At 38.9% G+C, this 16,180-nt stretch overlaps 2 protein-coding genes across 3 annotated transcripts in view; both read left to right on the forward strand.

Moving 5' to 3' along the window:
* Positions 1-9,525, forward strand: part of LOC105257529 (facilitated trehalose transporter Tret1-2 homolog) — a 30,347-nt gene extending 20,822 nt beyond the window's left edge. Inside the window, exon 3 of the mRNA XM_025412138.1 lies at positions 9,472-9,525. The gene's annotated coding sequence lies outside the window, so the exon portion shown is untranslated. The remainder of the gene's footprint in view (positions 1-9,471) is intronic.
* Positions 1-16,180, forward strand: part of LOC105258730 (headcase protein) — a 146,264-nt gene that overhangs the window by 100,684 nt on the left and 29,400 nt on the right. The gene's annotated exons all lie outside the window — the stretch shown is intronic.

The following is a 16,180-nucleotide window of genomic DNA, read 5'->3' on the forward strand; positions in this document are numbered from 1 at the left end:
TATAGGATTATTTATGCGAGAAAATACAGATTCATCATACAGTTTTAATAAATAATGAATAATTCAAAGTAAATAAATAATAAATAAATAATTTAAAATAAATAAATAATAAATAATTCAATCGATAAATAATTCAAAATAAAGATATCTATACATGTCATGCTCGTCCCAACTTGCATTGTTTTGTTATACGAAACGCCCGTGATTTTCTGTTCGTTCTTCATCAGTAGAAAAACGACAGAAAATACGAGCCTCATTTTTTTAAATTGCCGGGTATGTTTCTCCCTCTCTCCCCCTTTATTCTTTCACTTTGAACGTCTCGTCGTCGTGATTAAGGACTCTCGACGGCAAATGGAGTTCGAAGCGAGTTTTTCTTGCCGCTTCCTTTTTTTCCTTTTTCATCATACCAAGAGTTCCGATAATTCGTATAAAATTATTGCATTTAAAAAACCTGAAATGAATAAGAGATGAAAGATTAGTACGCGTGAGAAATTCGATTCAAATCTCGCAGGTAGATAGTTGACGGGATTAGTAACGCATCGGGATCATATTTAACGTTAAATGCATCACGGGAATGATATTCAGGGTCCTTGCTGGCGCGAACAGCCGCGAAATCGAGACGTCGCGTCGCGCGCGTTATCACCGTCAGGAAGTTCCCCGACAATGTGCTTATCGAGCGAACATGCGTCTCGCTCCGGCTGCACGTTACCGTGGAGTCTCGGCTCGACGAGGGGACGACGACCGGCGTCGGCGTCGCCAGATAATGTCACATTCGGACGCCGGTTCAGCTCTCGCACGTTCGATTCTCCGGCGAGCCAGCACGCGAGACTGTCGCGTAGTTGAAATTACCGGAGGAGATTGGCGTCGCTCGTGTACAGCGGTCAGGAAATTAAATGCTGTCCGGTAATATTGTTTCCCGAGGAGAAAAAAGAAAGATATATACATGATAGCGGCGATGTTGCATCGCGATAGAGTCGTTGATATTCGCACAATGGATGCACGATCGAGACACGCATCGATGATCTGAAAATGCGAGTTTAATATTAAAATAAATAAAGTGCTCTCAAGCTGCAATTTCTAATATTTTATTTAAATAAAGAGAAATAGAGAGAGAAAGAAGAAGAAGAGAATAAATAATATTTGACAAATATTGCAGCAGCACTGAAAGCTTCTCAAATATTCAAACTTGCGAATATAAAGTTTCCGACAGCTGACCATCACTCACGTTTTAAAATAGATGGTTTAACAATAAATATTTGATAAAAGATATTTTTTCAATAATTATCAAATATATACGATTTATTATGAGGCAAAATAATTGCGTAGATCATTAAGAATCTTTGTTAAGGGACTGTGACTGAAGCGCGTGGCATGTTAATTAAAATTAAAGCGATTGTTGGCGATAATACGGGTTTTAATATACATTGCTATTTTTTTATATGATGACTAAGGGACGAAACAAAAAGATTATTCCGCGACGTGGATACGCGAGCGTGCGCATCATTGCCCATTAATGCGCTGGCGAGAGTGCATTGTGCATTATACAGCGTGACATTGTATCCTCGTTAACAATGGCTGGGTGTGGTACCAGCCGAGTTCTCGATTTGGCAGATCGTTTTTGTGAGGCTATCAGGTGACGTCTGTGTGCCTCCCCCGCAGTTCCATCCCGCTCGGCTTCATCATTTATATACATTCTGTAGTCGAATCTTGCTAGTTGCACGTGTTTAATTATTATTTACTTTATTTACTTTTTTTCTCATTTTTTTTCAGATGTTTAATTGTGTATAAATACGTTATTATTTATCTTTCAGTATTATTTCTCAAAATTGTTAGTTGCATCGTTTAATAAAAAGACCTGCTGACATTTTGATACGAGAAATTCTCTGTGCATAAGAAGTAGCAGCGGAATGCAAATGCAATTTTATCGATAAAAAGAAATGTTTGTCCCTGATATGGATCTGCCTTATCATTATTTTTTATATTGATTTGGCCGGAGAAAAGCATCTTGTCGCTATTTCCGTTTCAACGCTACGTGACTCAATTTTTTTAGAATGGAAAAAGAGGGAGACGCACAGGAACACGTATAAAAAATATATGTAAAATTTTTTTGATCGCGCTTCCATGCATATTTAGAGCAAAACGTGCTGAATCAAGCACCGAGACACTTTTCTAGCTCTTTGCTGCTTGCTTCTCCTTTTGTCTCTTCTTTCCTCACGAGCGTCCATTTTATTCGCGGGGCTCGCTTTGCATTTAAACACGCGGTTTTACTTAATTTATGCGGAGCAGACCGGTATTTAAGGGTGCTTACATACCTATAACAGACATGTTCATCCAGCTGGAAGAAATGGTATGAATAGCCGGTAATCGCGCCGCCCGGAAACTTTCTTCGTTAAAGGCCCTTCGTTATTATTTTGAAGAAACGATTATTTTTTTGGGGCATTTGTATAACTGAGGATGCGAGTAGACTTGAAAATTTCTCCTTCAAATTAATGAAAAATTACTCGTATAACGTGGTATCAGAGCCGGCGTTAATGACGTGCGAATGGTCGTGATTTGACCGACCCCGCGCTATCCAGTCAAATTCATTATAATGCAAATATTACATATGTCTCTATCCGACAGCTAATTAAAACAAGCTTATCGCATGTATTAAGCCGATATTATATTTATCATACAAATGTGTAATAGCACCCTTAGTCTTAGTACTATAGCCTTAGTCTTATTGTTAGTCTTAATACTATAGCCTTACAATTAGTAGGTTAGAAATCTTGCCCAGCGGATTGTGTGCAAACGAAAGTAAAGTTTTATTATTTATATAACTTAGAACATATATAAATGGAAATTACTCAGTCTGTGTCCAACATCTGTGCGACATTTTAAGTTTACATATTGTTATATGAAATTTTTTTAAATCCCGAAGCAAAAAGTCAAGTATTTGTTATTTTTAAATATGTAATATATACAAAAATAACTATTTCTATATTTATAAAATAATATATGTTTTTTGTTTTCAATGAAAAATAAATATATATAAAATAGATTTCAATGAAAGATAATATAAAAGTTTTAAGTCCAGCATTTTAAATCGCACCAAGCCCCGCTCAGGTTAGAACCGGCCTTGTGGCGATATCATGTGTGCGATAAAGTGTTCTCTAGAAATATAATTAAAATTGTAATTATGAGTTGATTGGAAGAGATGTCTCTCGAGCTCTGATTTTTATTTCCAACACTTCTGCCTCCCATGCGAGGATTGCGAAAGGGTTCGTGTTCCGTTCCGGGCATTTCACGAAATGTCGAGAATGTTTCCGCGTGTTTGCGACATTTTAGCAGGAAGGTAAACCGCGACTATTACGGAGGACGCCGCGCGAATGCCTGAGAAAGGGTTCTGCTTTTTGAGGGTCGCGTACCTAGAATGGCGAGGGAGGGAAGGGTTCCATCCATAGCGCCGCTCGCGTGGCACGAAAATGGCCGGCATTAAGAAGAGGGAGGGTTGCGGAGGGGGACTCCGGGCGACGGGATGTCTGGGGTTGGCTGGCAAGGAGGAGCAAGTTTACACCTACCCACTAATTTTATGAGGTTAGTTAATTCTCGTAAGAAGCTTACGGACAGGCTTATACATGGGCTTAGTAATTTCATAATTTAAACGAGTTCCATGCGCCGCGCCCAACTTCCGGCGCGACATCGCGAGCGCTTTCCTATGTTTCTGACGAATGTCACTGTTCGTCATTTCCCTCATTCTTGCACGAGTTCTCCTTCCCCCTTTACTCACGATTTATTTTTTCGTAAATTTTTTTATTCGACGTTTGCTTGACGGCCAATAAGCTCCAGCCGTTTCATTTTATATCCTCTGTAATCTCCATCCAGCTTGGCATGGAAAGTATAAGCTAGCTAATCAACGAGCCGCATAAATAGCTTTTATTTTTCGCTCACAAAATACCGCAAGGAATTCACAAATTTCGATTTCGTAATAATTACAAACAATAATTGTTTGCGATTTTGCCTATAAACGCAATCGTATCAATGGCAATATCAGTTTCTTTATTACTTTTATTATTTATCAATGCAGAATAGAGTAAACAATACACCAGTGCGAAAATAACAACTATAAAAGAAAAAACATTTAAAAAACACAGACACAAATATAGCTGGAATAAGGCTGAAAAAGTTAAGACACCCGTCACTCTCGACCTGTTTAATATATTCATGTCGAATTTGGACGCAGGTACCGATGTGCAGCGCAAACTTGGGCGGATCGATCGGCGAGGGCCATCTTTTCGGCGGCATCTCCCACGAAGTTTCTCGCCATCTTCGCGACGCTCATTAGACGTAACTGAGTTAATTCTCACGAGGTGTACGTCTCGCCTCGGCGGCGAATTTCCATGCAAATTCATCGGGACGGGCGTTTCGCAGTAAAATTTCAGGGGTTGCCCCGTCGCAATTCGACCCTTTACCTCCACCTCCATTTCCATCTCCTTGCCCTGCGCGCAGTCTTCTCTCTCCTTTCGCATTACTACCTTCTCGGCGCAGCCGCCTTCTTCCCGAAACTTTACGAACTCTCCGTTCGTTCGAGTCAGCTTCTCTGCTGGGAATTAACCGGGCAACATCCTATTAGCAATAAAGCGTGTGCCGCTCGTGTAGTTGTCTTACTCCGACTCACCTACGCTTCCACCCTCGCGAATCCCCTATCTTATCCTCCTGCCGAAACTGTATTTCCAATTTTCGTCGGCACATGTCCTCCTACGTATTCCTACGATTCAAAGCCGGATTTTTCTCGTTACACGAACGATCTTCTCAATACATCATCAGTTGAAAGAAGTCCACATCGAGATATGTGTATACCTTATCTCGTTAGCTCTATTACAACTTATTACGCTTTTATTTTTATTCCTGTTTTCTTTATGTTTATTCAATTTTTATTTTGCCGACAGATTTAATTTTCTTTCATACAAAGATCTATTTTCTCGCTGCTCCTTAATGCTATTGGATTTTGCGCTCCAAGGACAGTCGTCAATTTGCAAGGTGGTTTACAACTCTTAATCCTAGTTCTTTCACGGTCGCATTAGGCTCTAACGAGGCATTGTCGCCGCCCAACCATGGTTTTCAGGATCGGGCTCTGAAACTTTTCAAGACATTAAGGATACGAAGGAACGATAAAGCGCGCGAATTATGCCGCAATTATGCAAAGCGAAATACTGAGGCAAGGACGACCAACATTCGCCTCTGTCGTTAAAGCTTTTTCGTGAAACTTTCCGGCAAAACTTTGCTCGATCTGCACGATTTCAAGGCAGACTGACATTTACAACGCTTTTATCGAGCATAATTATCAGGGTAAAGAATAAACTCTTCGATCTTTGCTTGAATGTGTCTTCTATTTTGTCTCTTTTTTTTTTAAATCGCATTTGTGGAAGAATAAAATAAAAGTATAATATAAAAGAGAAAATATTGCTTAATTAATTAATTATAATCCTTAGTTATCACTAACTTTAAGAGGTTTCAAAGAAACTTTTCAAGCAGCCGCAGACTCATATTTTTATGTAAAAAAAAATATACGTAAAAAATTTAATTTATAATTCTCACGCGGTTATCTCCTGCGGCTTGTGATTTCTCTCGCACTTCATAATCACTCTGCGGAGCTTTTCTGCGGCTTCTTCTTAGCTCCTCGGTGCTCGGCAATTTCTCCCACGGTATGGAGGCTCTTCGGCATCCGTAAACAGTTCTTATTTACGAGAACGCAGTCATTTTTGCGACGCTCAAAGTGGGGCCATTCGCATGTAAATCGCTTCCTCTCCGCTCCTGTAACGCGGGACAGTCAGCGAGAGAGATATGCAAATGTCGCTAATTACTGGTCGCGGCAGGATTACACGACGTCTTTCTCCCCCCTGCGCATCTTCGTTCTTCGAAGCTTCCATCTTTGTTCTCCCGCGCTCCTTCTCGTTCCAATACCAATTTACGAGCGATTTGCACGTGCAACGTCATTCATTTGATCGTGTGGAACGTGTCGGTTTATGCGATTCACAGGCAATTTCGCGAAAGATACACATGCAAATAAAATTCGATATAAATATTCAGGTTGATGGAAGAAATTTGAGAAAAAAATATTGCAGAAGTATACAGCTCAAATTGGGAAGCATTTTAAATTTATCGATAAATATTTTATAACATTCTTTCTATTTTTAGACTCTAATATTTGGGATTATTTTAGACTTTGCATGTATTATTTTGTGCCCTAAGATTATTTTAATCATCATTTAAATACAAAGAAGTAATTCTCGCGCAGCAAATTCGGTGTATGTTTTCACGGCGGAAAGAATAGATTTCTTTTATCGCGCGAATCTTTCATATTGCATATACACAAAAGAAGTTTCGACCGTGTAGATGAAGAAATCCCCCGTCATTCACATCGGCGGTACCGAACGGTTAACGCAGGAGATATGCAAATTACCGGTAGCCACGAGATTACACGATTCGCCCCGCTCTCCTCCCCCCAAACTTCATTCAAGTTCCCCGTCTATAACCCTCCATCATTCGAGCCTCCGCTTTCAGACGGTTCCACCTACCTTGACACCTCTTCAACCGACACATCCGCCGTCATCTCTCGATGTCTTCCGAGTCTCTCTCCTTCTCGGTCAGATAACTAACACCTTGTAACGAGCAAGCACGCCGCGTGAAGCGCGAAATGTGCTCTTCGCCGTCGCCGATAGTCTGAGACCGAGAAGGAGGATTATCCTTCTTCCTGACTCACTGCCTTCAACGACAAAGCTTCCCTCGAGGTCGAAGGTGCCGACTGATAAGAGCTCGGAATTACGCTCTATCGTTGTAGCTGACAGCCGAAAAGCGCGGGGCTGCTGATAGACCGAGAATGCTCTCCCGTGGGACGAAGGACGCTGTTTCTCTAACTGAGGGTAGGTGATGTTAGTTTGACGATCGTACGAGAAAATTAGAGAGCCTGCTAGGATTAGCCTGATACGAAACAAAGCTGTCGCTCGCGGTGTCCTCTTCTTTCCTTAGGCTGTTTATCGACGCGTATTCTGTTCCCTAGATAAATTCATCGTCACTATAATAAAGCTACATTGTTCTAAACACAATTAGCATGGACACGCGAGTTTAAGTCGATGGAAATTCAATATTTCTTGAAGTTTCCATGCCAAATAAATCATATGTATTTTACAAGAAAATTTATATAAATATTTTATAAAATGTTTACGTATAAAATATAGATTATCTTTCTTAGGAAAATGTAAATGTAATTGTAATCAAATTTTTTTTATATTGAGAGAATTAACTTTTTAAAATTATATTTCATTTTCCTTGTTCATATTAAATTATTATAAATTAGTATTTAGTTAAATATGATTTATTATTATTAAAATATAAATATTTACAATTTAGTTGAAATTATGAATTAACATTTACATTTTAATAATAATGATAAATCATATTTGGCATCGCATTCTGTTTGAAATATTTAAAACTTTTTTGAATCAAGGCGCTCTGTGGGAGGTCGTTCTTGTCCATTAACTTTTTCTAATCTCCGCGGAGATGTTATCCACGGGAAATGAGATGAAGAGAAAAAGAGAGAAGGCATGTTGCATGGTAGCCATTGTTTCAGTGGTCCAGATTATGGATCAAGATTTGATAAATGGCACGAGAAACGACGGGCGTATGCTGCTTCTTTTCCATCTTTTCCGTTTCATTTCTTGGCGTGCGTTCGTCGGGATGTCTAATAGATAGAATTGTATCTTGCTATGCGATCTGGCTATACATGCTGACGAGGGTAGAGAACAGTTATTACGAGATCATAACGGCAGGGAGGCCTCGTTGAAATCGTTCTATTACGACGTGCACTCATCTCGATTGTATCATAATGGGAGAGATTGCCTAACAATTATTATTTCTCAAATTGCCTTTCAAAACTATGAGCATAAATTACTATTTCTCTTTATTCTCGCTAATAAAATTCATATCATAAACACGCATCTTTTTTTATCATATGTGCGCTGAGAAAAATCGTTTGATTGTACCAACAAGACGTATATGATTGAAAGCATTTTTGTTAAAACAAGAATTTCTAGTTATCATGATAAGACTCGATTTTTTATAACTAGAATTTTTAATAGATTTTACTATAAGGATTTGGTTAGTATTTTCTGATTGAATCTATAAAATTTCTTGTTACATTAATTTCTTTGCTTGCCGCTAGGCCACTCTTAACTTAACTCGTATTCAATATTTGCCATAAAATGTATATAAAGAACTAGTATTAACATTAAATCCAAAGTATATATTTTTTTTCCCTTACGAGCAGAAAGAAGACGCTAGCTCTCTGATTGTGTGTGTTTGAGCTGCATCCTCTTCTTGCATCACTGTTTATCAGTTTAATTTCTAACAAACTGAATTAAAAATAATTTATTCAATAATCTGGATTGAATTTATCCAATAATCTTGTTGGAATTCAGAATATTAAACAGACAGACTTTTGAGATTAGATGGAAAAAATTTCAGACGACTTGGTGCTGGCGAGTTTAGTATTATTAACCAGAAAATTTGGTTAAATTTAACAGGAAGAAATTAATCAGATTCATCTGGTAATTCCTACAAGAATTCTGGTTCGTCCATTTTTCAACAGAGACATACTGGTTGAATCTACCAAAATTCTAATTAATGCAACCAGATTTTTTTCTCAGTGTGTTTGACAAGCGAGCTTTTTCGCAAATAACAGCAAAGATTCTTTCTATGTGTCTGACAATAAGTCCCACGTACGTCAATATATACATGGTCATCGTCAAGAAACGAATGGTAGATCGTAGACGGCACAACCGTTATTACCGAGATCGTAATGAGAGGGGAATCGGTCGGTCGAGCGGGGATTATTTTTAGATAAGAGAAGACGAGCCACATGCGGTCAGAGATCACGTCGAATTAGGAGGGACTATTTTCATTACGTGCTTTAGCCCCTTCCCGATGTTTCACGAAAGAGAGACAGAAGGGAGGGAAATAATCCTGCAAGAAACGTAAGAGATATTTCGTTCTTACGCTCGACCGGCTAAATGTCTTACCTGCATTTACTTCGCTATTTCGCCTCTATTGTATCATAAACTTGTACCAGCGAGGGCGCGCGAACGAAACGGGAGATTTCGGAACAAAGAAACTTTTGACGAGAGGCAGTAGCGAATGTGTTTCCTCGTTCTTGCTGGCGGAAAAGCATCGCTTAAAAGCTTTTTACCGAACCCTTTCATGCTTAACTCTTCAAGAAGCTTATACGCGAGAGAAAAATTTAAGAGATATACATTTTATTAAGCACCCATCTCGTTTTATATTTATAAAAGATGTAAAATATATGACAAAAATTATTACGTATCACAAAGACAATCGATTCAAAAGAGAAGGAAAAATTATATTTCTTACATTAATTGTAAATATTTAATTTCGATGATATTACGCAATTTTAACAATATTTTTTATCTTTTTCAGGTAAGCCTCGGAGAGATTCTTTGCAGACGGGACTAGCATGCAAATTTCCGGATCTTACAGTGAGTTAATAATAGTCGAGAGAAAAAGGGGAGATACTCGAGAATATCGATCTCCTGAAGAGAGTGAGTAAATGTAACGAAGAGCATCGTGAAACTTAGACGCGTCATCCAGCTGTTGTCGCGACACACGTCGCACCACTTACCTCCTGCTCTCTTCCTCATTTCTCGGTCTCTCATCACGAGTCCTTTCCTCCTTGACGAGTCCTTCCTCCGTCTCTCCGCGTCTCCGTGTTATATCCCACCGGCTTTTATTAGCGTGGATCCTCCACGGATATCGCGGAGTGTGTCGCGGGCTCCAGCGCATCGTGGTAAATCATCCACGGGCAATCAGGCTCCCTTTGTACTGTCAGAGGGCCGTTTGAGGATTCTGCGTCCCATATCCTTATCCGCTTAGCCGGGCAATATGTGAGGATAGCCGGGCAATATGCGAGGATAGGCCGGTAGCCCGCTTCCTTTGTTAGATTTCGTTCGGTGGGGTTCGCTAGGCGGCGACCCCTCTCTCCCCTTCGCCCCTTCAGACAGTCGGTCCAGCAGCCTTATCCGTTTACGTACGTTTGCGTTTGCGTTCGAGTAATCCGCTTTTGATACACTTTTATCAGTACATCTTTGATACATCGATGATATGAGATTTGAGATTTTTAAGATGCAAGTGTAACAAAAAAATTGTGATGGATCAAACGAAACAATCTTGCTTTGCTTTTGCTTAAATACAAAGACCTACATGAATAGAACTGCACATGCAGCATCAAATATATATGTTTATTATATAATTATATAATAATTATATATGTATATTTTAATATTATTATATAATTTATTATATAATTATTATATATATTATAATTATTATATAATTATATAATAATTATAATATTATATAATTATTATATATATTAATTATATATATATATATATTATTATTATATATATTAATAATTATTATATAATATTATATTTATACAGTAAATGCATGCATAAACTTTTTTTCTTTAATTTCAACACCAATAAAGACACAAATTAGAAACCTACAATTATTAGGAGAGGTGTGAAAAATCGTCAAGAATAACTGAATCTTATAAAGGTGTCGAGAAAGAGGATCTGTCAGTAATAGAAGAGACCGCGATATTTTGTTTTACAACGCTCTTACAAGAACCGGTACTGGACGCAGCGCTACCGAGACTCTAATGAGGCCGTGACTCGTGCGTGCAACAAATAAAACTGCAGTTACTTTAAATTTCCGTTATTCGATAGGCGTTTTGTCGCGTTTTCCCGACACTCTGTCGCGGTATCTTATTTCTAGTTACGTGGGCGAACGCTCTTCGTGACTAATCAGTCTACCTCGTCAGTCGGTCGTTAACCTCTACGAGCTCGCCGATGTGCATTTGCATTTCCAATTTTTGCGTTTATTAGTGAAACTCGATATCAAGTTCGCACTCGCTAACACTGTTAACTCGCTGTGTGTGTGTAAACGAGAGATTCGCAATTTCATTCATCGAGTTTATTAGTGTGTATGTGAATGCGAAAATATATTTCTTAATTATAAATACAAATTACAAAGAACGAAATATTAAAGAAATTTCACAGATTATAGCATATTTTTTATATTTGATTTGTGTTCCTCATTCTTATTCGATATTAATATTTGACAGATACAGGGGCTAAGTGGACTTTCTAAAGAAAAAGTTGCCAACAATTTTTAACATACGAAACTTAATTCTTATTGAAAAATTAAAAATACAAACGGGTTAACCGGTATCTTTAAAATATAATACTATATTGTACCCGATAGGGACATAATTCGAGAATGCATCACGAGTCGGTCTTTAAAGTGCAGTGGCGAAGAGAAGGCCCACTAAGAAATTTTCTCCGGTTCGCGAGGTCTCGCCCTCATTTTGCTTGGTGGCGGAGAAGAAGCGAAGAGAGACCGTGCGAGAAGGAGGAGGGGGCAGCCACCGAGGTCTGTGACCTTAAAAGTTGCTCCGGTGCAGGCGTCGTTGTACGGTGCAGAAGGACCGAGAGGAAAGAGAGGGAATGATAGATCGGCGCGAGATGGAAAGGGGAGGAGGGGGCCTCGAGAGAAGGAGAGAGAGACAAGCTCGTTTATTTTATCGTACACGTCGGTCGCACACGACGAATCGCGAGTATCAAACCACACCTAGCCGGTTGTGCGCTCTCCCGCGCGGACGCGAGCCCGATCTGTCAGGTAGTCCCGTGATACATGGGCATGTGCACATAATAATATCGCGTGGCAAACCGCGAGATAGCCGGCGTGGGTCGACAGACAGGGAGTGCCACTCCGCGTCAGGTCTTTTCGCTCCTCTTCCTCTCGCGCTTTTTCGCGAGACGCGCCAGGCTTCTCTTCCTGTTGCAGCCGCGAGCTCGTCTTCTCTCAGCTGTTCTTCCGTCTCCTTCTAGAGGCGTGCTTTATTATTGTTGCGTGAGCGACATTTTCACATCGAAGGCTAGATATCGGTTATCGAGACGGGTATATTGATTTTTTGATAACGTCACATTATTTTTAATCTCAACTTTATGCATGACACGTTGTAGGACTAAATTTTGAGATGATTTTTTTTTATTACAGTCATATTTATAAAAAATATAATACATTTTAATTTAATCGTTCACTATCTATTATTATATTTATCTTTTATTTATAGATTTAGATATTAGCATCTCATTCCGGGATATTGAGTCGACCTACTTTTCACAAAATCACTGACTTTCTCTTTTTTTTTGTTCGTGCCTCTGCGTAATTCGAAAAGACGTCGAATTAGAAGAATCCCCAAGAATAAAGAAGTGCGAATTTACATTTGAGAGGAGCAGTGGTCGTTAAAAATTTGCGTTACGTTGACAACCGTTTTGTCTCAAATGCGTTTGAGATCGCGGCTTGGGATCGATGGTTAATAAATGTCACGTTGCTAATTCGCCGGACCAATGACTATCACTTATGTCATGTTACTTTATGGCTGTGCTCAGTCAGTCGCGCTGGTTGGTCGGCTGCATAATTACATCCAGACGCTCGTAAAATCGTCAACGCGCTAGTTTCAAGATGACACAGAGAACGCATCTCATAATTCCTATGGACTCTATGCATGACTTCTCCGACTCGACGAATGTCGCGCATTTCAAGTTAGTAACTAAAAAAAGATAATGTTCCGCACGATTGATTTACATGCCCGATTGATTTATGTCTGTTGTTGTTACCTGTACCGTTTGAGACAATATAATATGCGACTGGCAAATATAGAATAGGTTAATGTTTACGAGTTGTAAGATAAGAAGTGAAAGGTTGTAATTGATAGCTACAGATTAAGAAATAAAAGAGTTTGGGTAAATACAAATTTAATTAAAATTACTATTATTTTGCTTTAAAGAGAAGGGAATATTTGAGGATAAATATAACTTCAAATTTAAAAAGAGGATCTCTCAGAAGATTAATTTTATCGATACACCAAATATTTATTCTGCCAATTAATTAACGTATAAAGAATATCTAAAAAAAATTTTTGTAAGAAGTTTCGCGTGGGAGAAAACAACTATTCCGTCTTTAATATTAATGTATATGGCACAACAGGGCGGGGATCTCTTGTCAATAGACGAGAGATTAATGAATCAGACGCACACCTCATAAAACTTATTCTCGCAAACTAAAATTCCAGCGGATTTTTTTGTCGACGCTATTAACGCATCTGCACGCCTACGAAAAGGACAATCGTGGGCGAGCATCGGCGACTATCCAGCGATGATGTTACAGGCTTCTTCTCTACATCACGCGAGTTGCTGATATTCTAGCACCGCGGTTAGAATCGCGGTTCAATTTACAGCAATGTACGGATAAATCTACGATCATTGTGTGCTGTTGTGAGCTCATCCGATCGATTCTTATACAGTCTCACCATCGATCGACGCCATGAATCTGTCAAACGAGTCCCGGCGAATTAATCGCTCGCGATTGGTTGCCATCTGTCGTTTCGCGAAATAGTAAAACTGTTTTTGTGTAACTGCATTTATAGATAATAATTTTGGTTCCCTCGTTTTCTTGATGAAGATTGTAAAGTTCTGGATACAAGAAGTCGGAATTGACAATCTTCATTATAGTAGAATTTAGCGATAAATAAAATTGATTTTCTTTGAAAATATCTAGATATAAATCATAATTTCTCGCAATTTTGGATTATTAATTTCTCTTTACATACATTTATTTACACAAAAGTTTTTAATTTAATTATTAATTCCGAAATTAATGAGTAGGTGAATTAATAACTTGCAAATAAATTTGTTTAAAATATTCTTGATTGAATATGTGCTCTAGACAATCACTCATTTTTTTTTAATTTTAAAAAATAAAAAATGGGAAAATAAGGAAATTACATTATTTGCATGGCAAAAATGTAAAGGTAGAGAACATTGTCTTGCACATTTCGTTTTACCAATTATTATTGACTGCACTTGTACTTTGCCTATTGTATCTTTTCGGGGAGATAAATGCGCCGCTCCCCCGCGACGAGCTGAAAAATTCTCTTTCCGTTAGCGAACATTCGATAAAGCGCAACAGTTGCTCGCCTAATTAGCGATGGAACGTGTTCTCTCATTCCGCTTCCTCGTTTCGTGCGATGCCGCTCGTGCCGGTTCGACGATCTCGATTCTCTCTCGTGCGCGTGCGATCTCGATTTTTCTGCGATCGCGAACGAGGCAACCGGATCGTCGCCTGCCGATCAACAAAGTGGCTCGTAATCTGGTTTGCTTCTGGATCGGGGAGAGATGGGGCAAGAAAAACAGGAAGGAGCGAAAAGAGAGAAGGGACCAGTTTGCTGAGACGCTCTTTCTTTATCTCCGGTGTCGCTTGATTTTTGCACCTCGTTTCCTCCCACCTTCTTTGCCTTGTCTCGAAAATGTATCGCCGAATATCTCGATTTCCTTCGTCTCCGATTTTTCTGGTATTCATCCGTAGTTTTGATTTGGTTGAAAACAACGAATGAAAATATCGAATAGGAATTTATTTTATCAAAAAAGGTCATCTCTGCAAGCGACGTCTTGATTATATGATATTTTACAAAGTTTTCGCGTGAATTCAAAATGTGTTTACATATTTTATGAGGTAAAATTTTATCCAAAACAAGTAGATACATTTAGGACAATACGTAATGTCAACGAGCGTCTTTATTATATTGAATTATTCTAAACAAAAATAGCTGACCCCTCATCGCGAATATAAAAATCTTGCGATTCGAAGGGAAATTTGTAGTGTCGATTATTTGATTTTCACAATTAATAAACTCATTCTTTCTCTCGTTATTTTTATTTGCGAACTAATATAATTTCTTCTTTCTTTAAAATAAAAAACGAAAATAACGCGAAATTTTTAAAGGGCATCGCGATTCTCAAGTAGAGGTTCGCAATCTAATGTTACATTCCATCTCGAATATCGCTCTGTGAATTATCGTAAAATAGCATATTCTCGATATCGTATTAACATAATTATCGAATATTCGCGCTGTCCGGTAATTTCGTTGCGTTTAAAATGAAAAAAGAAAAGAATCTGTATTTTACCGCGCGGAGGGGAGAGGGCAGCGGGGGGAAGACTGCAAAACGAGAGGGGAATCGTGGACGTATGCACGCTCGGGATATTGAATATCGAATATCGGACGTGCCGAGCGCGCATAGAAAGACACGGGACATATTCGCGTGTACCGTCTGGTATTTGCCGAACGCTCGGGGAGACGCGAGCGCCGGAAATGGCGATCGAACGAGACGGGAATTCTTCTTGAGCCGGTTTCCCCTCTGTTTTCTCTATCGCGGATTTCGCGATAGCACGTGCACGTCTGTTCGTTTAATTGAGCTACCTACGAGAACGCGGTAGGGAATCGTCGACGAGGTACCGGTTTGCACTCGCGTAGATTCCCTCCCCCTCCCCTCCCCTCCCCCTCTCCCCCCGGTCTGATTTATGATCCAGTCCTGCCGGTAATGGAACGCTCCGAAACCGGCTTGCGGAAAAGCGTCCAGTAGATCTACCGTAGGGCATACCACATCGCGGTTAATAATTGTCGATCGTTTTGCCATTCAAGCGATCTCGATATTCCCGACGTTAGGGTACCGGCAAGAAACGGCGAGAGAAGGACGAAGGGGAATGGTAGGAGAAAGCAGCGGTAGTTTATCGACGTTATTGTTTTTTTCCAATAGCTGCTCGCTTCTCGTGAGGGATAATTAATCCTTGGATATTATTCAACGAGCATCCGACACGTTTTGATTGAACATTGTGAGAAAGTGATTTATGTGTATTTTAAAATGTGCAAAAAACTCCACTCGGATTAAACTGGGATTATGTTTGCAGAGGGATTTAGATAATGCTCGCGATAATTTTTTGTAATAATAATTATATAATAAAATAATTGTTATAATTTTTATAGGAAAATTATTAGTTAAATAATTGTTATAATTTTTATAGGAGAATTATTAGTTAAATAATTGTTATAATTTTTATAGGAGAATTATTAGTTAAATAATTTTTATAATTTTTATAGGAATAATTTTTATAGAAATTGGAAAATATAAATTAATCTGTACGACGTACAATTTGTACATATTTGGGTACATATGCATTTCCCCTGTCTTAATTATTCCGGAAATACTGATGTCTGTTACGTTTA

Source organism: Camponotus floridanus, unplaced genomic scaffold, assembly GCF_003227725.1.
Source record: "Camponotus floridanus strain SB8 unplaced genomic scaffold, Cflo_v7.5 scaffold48, whole genome shotgun sequence".
In the NCBI taxonomy this organism is placed as follows: Eukaryota; Metazoa; Arthropoda; class Insecta; order Hymenoptera; family Formicidae; genus Camponotus; species Camponotus floridanus.